This window comes from Daphnia pulicaria, chromosome 6 (genome assembly GCF_021234035.1).
Source record: "Daphnia pulicaria isolate SC F1-1A chromosome 6, SC_F0-13Bv2, whole genome shotgun sequence".
NCBI lineage: Eukaryota > Metazoa > Arthropoda > Branchiopoda > Diplostraca > Daphniidae > Daphnia > Daphnia pulicaria.
In genome coordinates, this window is record NC_060918.1 from 9,145,854 (window position 1) to 9,153,353 (window position 7,500).

Below are 7,500 nucleotides of genomic sequence, written 5' to 3' on the forward strand. Positions count from 1 at the left end.
ACGACACCTCCCGGGAGGAGACAGGTCACGACCGGGCAGTACTGTTGGGAAACGCCGCGCTCGTCATCGCGGCACCCGCGAAGGTAACCACGAAACTCGCTAACGGACGCCCCGTGTAACAGACACCCAGTCGGTCGCGGAGTCCTACTAGGCCCCCCACTTGCGGACCTTGGCGTGGCTATTGCGATCGCAGAACGACTTATGCAAGAGAGCCGCCAATTCAGGCAGTCTCCATGCAGCGTTAAGGGCATACAACCAAGTGCCGGGAGCGGGGACTTGTTCGACCTTCGAGGGCCCACCCGTTTAACCCCCTGAACGGTTTCACGCACTCTTGAACTCTCTCTTCAAAGTTCTTTTCAACTTTCCCTCGCGGTACTTGTTCGCTATCGGTCTCGTGGCGATATTTAGCCTTAGAAGGAGTTTACCTCCCGCTTAGGGCTGCACGCTCAAGCAACCCGACTCTTGGGAAGGGATCCGATGCACGGTCTCGGCTCGTCTTATCTACGGGCCTGACACCCTCTGTGGGTTGCTCGCCCCGTTCATGGAGACTTGGACGATAGATACCGGACAGACGCGCACGATCCTCCCGAACACCACATTCCTCGGCACCCGCTCAACCGGGCGCGAGGTTCGGTGCTGGGCTCATCCCTGTTCGCTCGCCGCTACTAAGGGAATCCTTGTTAGTTTCTTTTCCTCCGCTTACTGATATGCTTAAGTTCAGCGGGTAGTCTCATCTAAACTGAGGTCAGAATGAATTGTTTGTTTTCAAAAGGAGACAACACTTTATCTAGCTCGACAGACTTTGGCGTTTTAAAGCCGGGAAAGATTGAATAATTGCCGGTTCAAATTTTTTTTTCGAAAAAAAAGCGAGTCTCTCGTTATTCGCAAAAATTAATTTACGAAAAGTGACAGGGCGTCCTGCGGCTTTTTGTATTGAAACAACGCGTCGTGCGCGAACCATGCTTGCATAACGAGCGGTTAGAGTGAGTGATAATTCGCGGTGGTCGACACTTCGACACGCCCGGCGCACACACACAACTAAACTCGCGTTGAAGCGGTATATCGCGCACACGCAGCCGACACCTTGTTCGAGAAGATGTGTTTATTTCTAAATTTTTTTTGAGTTGGCTCAAAAATTTCCCATCTGTTTTGCCATCGAAAAAGGTTTCTTTTGAATAGAGAGGAAAAAAACAAAACAGGGCGAACCTTCTTTTATTTTTCCCCCTTTTTTGTATTTGAGGCATCGCGGACACTTAAGTCGCGCGGCACCCAGACGTTAGAGATTCGGGAGCTTTTATGCGGTCAGGCCGGGTGAAAAATAAATCTCGCCGCGACCCAACATGCAAAACCAAGACTGAAAAAATCTCTGTTCGTTCATCATTCGACCGACCCTCAGTCAGATGTGGCCCGAGCGAGAAGCTGGGCCGCCATTTACGTTCAAGATTTCGATGCTCCATGTGTTCTGCAGTTCGCATGGATTAGCGCACTTTGCTGCGCTCTTCATCGATCCACGAGCCTAGTGATCCACCGTTCAGGGTCGTATATAAAACGACATATTCGTTTTCTTCTCTCTTTTTCTCCAACCCGCCCAAGCAAATGAATGCGAGGGCGGAGAAAGAAAGCCAGAAAGAAAATGTTCCGATAAACACTCGTACTAGAATTTGGGTTTAGTGTGTTATTGTGATTTTGAATTCTTCCTACTTCATCGAGAGGGCGAAGGGCAAGCTTAAAAAACATTCGGTTTTCAACGGCATAGTGTCGGGCTTTGGAGTGTTAGTCTATACGACGCACACGCACGCAACCACGAGTATCTACGCCCGAAAAGAACGTCCAGAGTAAAGTCTCACACTTTCGTCCCCCACCGAGAATCAAAAAATCCCGAAGACGAAGAGAGAAACAAAAAAAAAAACAATTTCGATTGGGCGTATCCGCTTTAAACCACCGCGCATCAGAGCGCCTGATACCCGTTCAAAATCTTGATGTTTTTTTTTTTTCCGACTCTCCATCCACCGAGTTTTTATTTTTCAAAGTGTTTGATTTAGGGACTAAGACTTTATAAAATCTCCTTTATTGTTCCTTCGGTACTCGCGGCCCAGGCGGGCTATCGTATTCTTCACTCTACTAACGTCAACACTGTGAGCGCCGCTAAAGGTCGAATGAATCTATAGAGACATTCACCATCGAAGCAGGAAGAATTTGCTCACGGCCATAGACCAAATCGAAAGACTTTGTGTTTTTTTTTGAGCCGAGAGGAAAGAAAAATCAATTTGAAAAGGCGAATCCGCTTTAAACCACCGCGCATCAGAGCGCCTGATACCCGTTCAAAATAAATGATTTTCTTCCGTCAACCCACACATAGTTCATACGATGTCTTACGCCGAAAGACTTTTGATGGGGTTTTTTTGTTTTGCAACTTTTAGTTGTTTCGTGCTCAACCAAAGCCATATGCGCAAAACATTTGTCTTGTTCGTTTATGATCCTTCCGCAGGTTCACCTACGGAAACCTTGTTACGACTTTTACTTCCTCTAAAGGATCAAGTTCGACCATCTTTCAGTCTCGCCGTTGGTAGGCACCGCACGGGCAGAGATTGCTCCCCACTCGACGGCACCCCGACAAGCCCGTCCGAAGGCCTCACTAAATCATTCAATCGGTAGTAGCGACGGGCGGTGTGTACAAAGGGCAGGGACGTAATCGACGCGGGCTAGTGACCCGCGCCTACTAGGGATTCCTGGTTCATGGGGATCATTGCAGTCCCCAATCCCAACCACGAAGGAGGTTCAGCGGTTACCCGGTCCTTTCGGACAGGGAGAGTGAAACACGCTGATTCCTTCAGTGTAGCGCGCGTGCGGCCCAGGACATCTAAGGGCATCACAGACCTGTTATTGCTCACTGTCACGCGGCTGGACGCCGCTTGTCCCTCTAAGAAGACTGCGTGACGGACGCGAGAGCAGAAGGTATCGCCGGGGATGACGACGACCGAATAACAATAGAGCCAGCCCCCGCGAGACATTCCCGACAAAGCCCCGCCATACCTCATCCGCCAGGCAACCAACCCGTGAAGGCCGTACACCCGACGAACAAAGCACAACGAAACCAAGCCGAGAGATTGCCTCACTAAAGGAACCAGTCCCACCGAGACCCGAATCGCCGCCACCTGATCCCGACGCCTCCGTACTCCCTTCGGTTTCAATTGATAAAACCCGTCACCTATTTAGCAGGCTAGAGTCTCGTTCGTTATCGGAATTAACCAGACAAATCGCTCCACCAACTAAGAACGGCCATGCACCACCACCCACCGAATCAAGAAAGAGCTCTCAATCTGTCAATCCTTCCAGTGTCCGGGCCTGGTGAGGTTTCCCGTGTTGAGTCAAATTAAGCCGCAGGCTCCACTCCTGGTGGTGCCCTTCCGTCAATTCCTTTAAGTTTCAGCTTTGCAACCATACTTCCCCCGGAACCCAAAGACTTTGGTTTCCCGGAAGCTGCCCGTCGAGTCATTGGAGTAACTCCGACGGATTGCTGGTTGGCATCGTTTATGGTTAGAACTAGGGCGGTATCTGATCGCCTTCGAACCTCTAACTTTCGTTCTTGATCAAGGAAAACATTCTTGGCAAATGCCTTCGCTGTTGTTCGTCTTGCGGCGGTCCAAGAATTTCACCTCTGTCGCCGCAGTACGAATGCCCCCGTCCGTCTCTATTGACCATTACCTCGGGTCCAAAAGTAAAAGACCAGCAAAATCGGACCGAGGTCCTATTCCATCATTCCATGCTGCGATATTCAGGCGTTGGGATACACCTGCTTTGAGCACTCTAATTTGTTCAAAGTAAACGTTGCCGGCCGCCCGAGACACCCGGTGAAGGGCACCCCGAACGATTGACTGGGTGGAGCGAATCGAGTCAACTACGACCAAAATTAAAAAAGAACCCGAAAGAACTTTCCAACTCTGGCCGCAGATACAACAACGACGCACCGACCACCACTCCGGCGATGTTGTCCGACCGTGAAGAGAGTCGGGCTTTGACACCCGGGCTCCCAGAGCGTGAAACGCAACACCCTTGATTCAGAGCGGCGCCGCCCGGCCGAAGACAGACATCCGACTACGAGCTTTTTAACCGCAACAACTTTAATATACGCTATTGGAGCTGGAGTTACCGCGGCTGCTGGCACCAGACTTGCCCTCCAATGGTTCCTCGTTAAAGGATTTAAAGTGTACTCATTCCAATCACGGGGCCTCGGAAGAGTCCCGTATCGTTATTTTTCGTCACTACCTCCCCGTGCCGGGAGTGGGTAATTTGCGCGCCTGCTGCCTTCCTTGGATGTGGTAGCCGTTTCTCAGGCTCCCTCTCCGGAATCGAACCCCGATTCCCCGTTACCCGTTGCAACCATGGTAGGCGCGTAACCTACCATCGACAGTTGATAAGGCAGACATTTGAAAGATACGTCGCCGGCGCGAAGGCCGTGCGATCGGCGTGAAGTTATCCAGAGTCACCAAAATTGGTACGGTGCGCGAGCCCGAAAGCCCGGCCCCGACTGGTTTTGATCTAATAAAAGCACCTCTTCTGCGAGCCCGAAAGCCCGCAGTCGAGGCTCGAGTGCATGTATTAGCTCTAGAATTACCACAGTTATCCAAGTAGGATGGAGTGGATCTAAGGAACCATAACTGATTTATTGAGCCATTCGCGGTTTCGCCGTCTAGCGGCTTGTACTTAGACATGCATGGCTTAATCTTTGAGACAAGCATATGCTACTGGCAGGATCAACCAGGTATTTCGTGTATGTTTGTTTGATATGCATCCGGCGAGTTGCGGGTTTTTATTTCGCCCACGCATCACCAAACACACACCAAATCAACACGTTTTTTCGTTTTTTTCTTTTTCTTCGGAAACTAAAATTTTTGATCGCAACGCCTGGCGTGTCACAGCGAGTCCCAGTGAAGAGAAACACCGATCCGATCCGTTTGTTGGATTTTTTTCATTTCAATTTCCAAAGTCAAAGACCATTCAACGGTCTATGAGCCCAAAGTGAATCGGATTCATTCGACCGGTCTTGATATATTCATCAACTTTTTTTCCCGTATTACGGTTTTCGACGGTCATATGTGGCGTGCTGTATGCTCATAAGTCAAGCCTGCTTTACTAAGCTGACAAGCATACATCTTTTAAATTTTTGTGGGCTCAGAGTTTTATTTTTATTTTTCCACCGCCGAGGCACACTCTCGCATCACCCCGCACGACACACACACACACACACACCTCACCGCTCAACGGTCACACGAGGCAGAATTTTCCGCAAAGACTTTCGAAGAGAAAGAGAAAACTCGGAACAACCGCGGTCAGAGGCCAGCATAGAGGCATCGTATAGAAAGTCATGGGCGGAAAAAAACAAATCATTTCAAGTCGAGACAAGCAACCAGACTACCCCTATAAAAGTGCGCAATTCTTTAAGAGTTCACCGAAGAATGACCGAGATCAAGTATGCACGAAACGAACATATTCCAAGGGCAGCTGAATAAGCGATTCTGCGCCGAAGCGCGAGAAAAGCAAGCGGTACACCGATGGGGATCGTTTTTTTATCGTGTTAGATTCGTTGTTGTCAAGCAAGGATTCTCAAAATGTTTTTTGCATTGCACCCAAGTTTCGTACTGATTACTTGTCGCAGACCGGTGACTGTCAAAAAAAAATTTTTTACGTTTTTTCTTGAGAGGTCACTGCCTACACACAACTCCGGGCGGGCCGTACACTCACAGCCGTTTGAATTCTCCCTTCGTGTGTCATGGCCATAACTGAGCGTACATCTTACCGGGCGCCGAGTTGATCTGGCTTGTTCGATGAACGTTCGGGATACGTACAATCGATATAGCTCCAACCGTAACTCGTTTGTAATTACGCCGGCCATACTCAGCGGGCGCTCAGCTCAGCTCTCGATATCTTCCGTCGAAGGGAAGTTCGTAGTAAAAGAGAGTCAGAGTCGACGCCACATTTTGCGGTCCTCGCATCTCATCCGATTTTTGAATTTTATAGATTTGCCATCACTTCCACCCAATTCTCTCGTATATTTCAATCTCTTGACTTTGTCCGACCGGGCCGTCTTCGCCCCCCTTCAACTCCGTCCATCTCCACTTCTGTGTTCCACACAACGAGCTTCCGTCAAACGGCAAAATGTGAAATATGCGCACGCCGCACGAAATAATTTGAAAGCGTTCTGTTTGGTGGCTTTTTTATTTTTATCTCTCGGCTCACACACACACACACACATTTCCGCCTGAACGGTAATTTTTTTTGATACGGTGTCAAAAAGTGAAAAGACGCGCACCATTTTCTTTTCTCTTCCGTATCGTCGCTGACGGTAAACGCTGATGGTTATGATGCCGTAAGTTTGGAAGAAAGAATCTTTCCCGTCTTGTCTTGTTACGGTAAAATAACAAAGAACAAGCGTCCGATTTCTCTCACAGACGGCCACAGACAAACCACACGTGCCGAAGAAACGAAACGTCCGAAACCAAAAAAATGTTTGACGCGCGCACCTCTTCTGAACTTTTCGACCAAGAGTCGTTGGATCGAGTGACGAGCTTCTCAGCTGTCGCACCAATCGGTGAAGCGGGCGTTTGAATTCCCGTCCACATCGCGGTTCGGATATATTTTTACATATACCGACCATCGGAAATTTCGAAAACGGTTTTACCGAAGGAATGATATTTCACACACCGACAGCTCATCGAGTTCGTCTCCGTTCAACGGTTTTTTTTTTAAGACTTTTTGATCGCATGGGGCTAAACTGGTTAGAGCAAAGCCGCGATCCAAGCAGTGAAAAAAAAACAAAGACAGTGCAAGCGCGATCGAACGGAATCGAAACTAAAATCATGTGAAGTGGCGGGCGGAAAGGAGCTCAGCTACGGTGGAAATGAAACTACAACTAACGCCGAACCGGACAACTTCCCATTCTGCGTCTTCGTTTCATTTCCCAAAGCTCCCCGTCGATACCAAAGTTTTTGCGTCGAAGCTACTAAAGAAATTTCGCGCTTTCCTTTTCGCCTCTTTCGCCTTCCCTTCGATATCTATCCAACCACCGGCTTCGACTTTATTTCTTTCACCCGTCTATTCGCCCGATAGTCGACGGTCGGCCATTCTTTGGTATCGGCCAGGCGGACTAACAAGAAGTAAGACTCGTTTGAAAAATTTGGACCGGGCTTTACAATCGCTGCTTGTCGTAATGTCGCAAATTTGAAAAAAATTTTCAATTCGAGAAACCAAACTATTCGACACTTCGAAAATTTTTGGGACTCTGAAAATTTTTCCGAGTTTAGGAATCGAGACCTCTTCTATACTAAGGAAAACCACTAATGTTCCGCCGCATAATGTCTCCGTTTTCCGGCTCATTTTTAGCGATTGGACGGGGACATTGCCCCATCCAACCGCCAGCCGACTTTCAGGAACCGTCGTTTTCAAAGTTGGGACTTAGAAAATTTTCGACGAGTGGGAATTTTTTACGGTCGCAAGTCATCA

At 48.8% G+C, this 7,500-nt stretch overlaps 3 non-coding genes across 3 annotated transcripts in view; all 3 read right to left on the bottom strand.

Moving 5' to 3' along the window:
- LOC124346385 overlaps window positions 1–748 on the bottom strand; it is a 4,575-nt gene extending 3,827 nt beyond the window's left edge. The window contains exon 1 of the ribosomal RNA XR_006919931.1: window positions 1–748. This exon is cut by the window's left edge and continues 3,827 nt beyond it. This is a non-coding gene — a ribosomal RNA (large subunit ribosomal RNA).
- A 638-nt stretch (window positions 749–1,386) lies between these two features.
- Window positions 1,387–1,539, bottom strand: LOC124346225. Its single transcript, XR_006919797.1, has one exon. It is a non-coding gene; the product is annotated as a 5.8S ribosomal RNA (ribosomal RNA).
- A 932-nt stretch (window positions 1,540–2,471) lies between these two features.
- Window positions 2,472–4,765, bottom strand: LOC124346377. Its single transcript, XR_006919925.1, has one exon. It is a non-coding gene; the product is annotated as a small subunit ribosomal RNA (ribosomal RNA).
- Window positions 4,766–7,500: the final 2,735 nt, after the last annotated feature.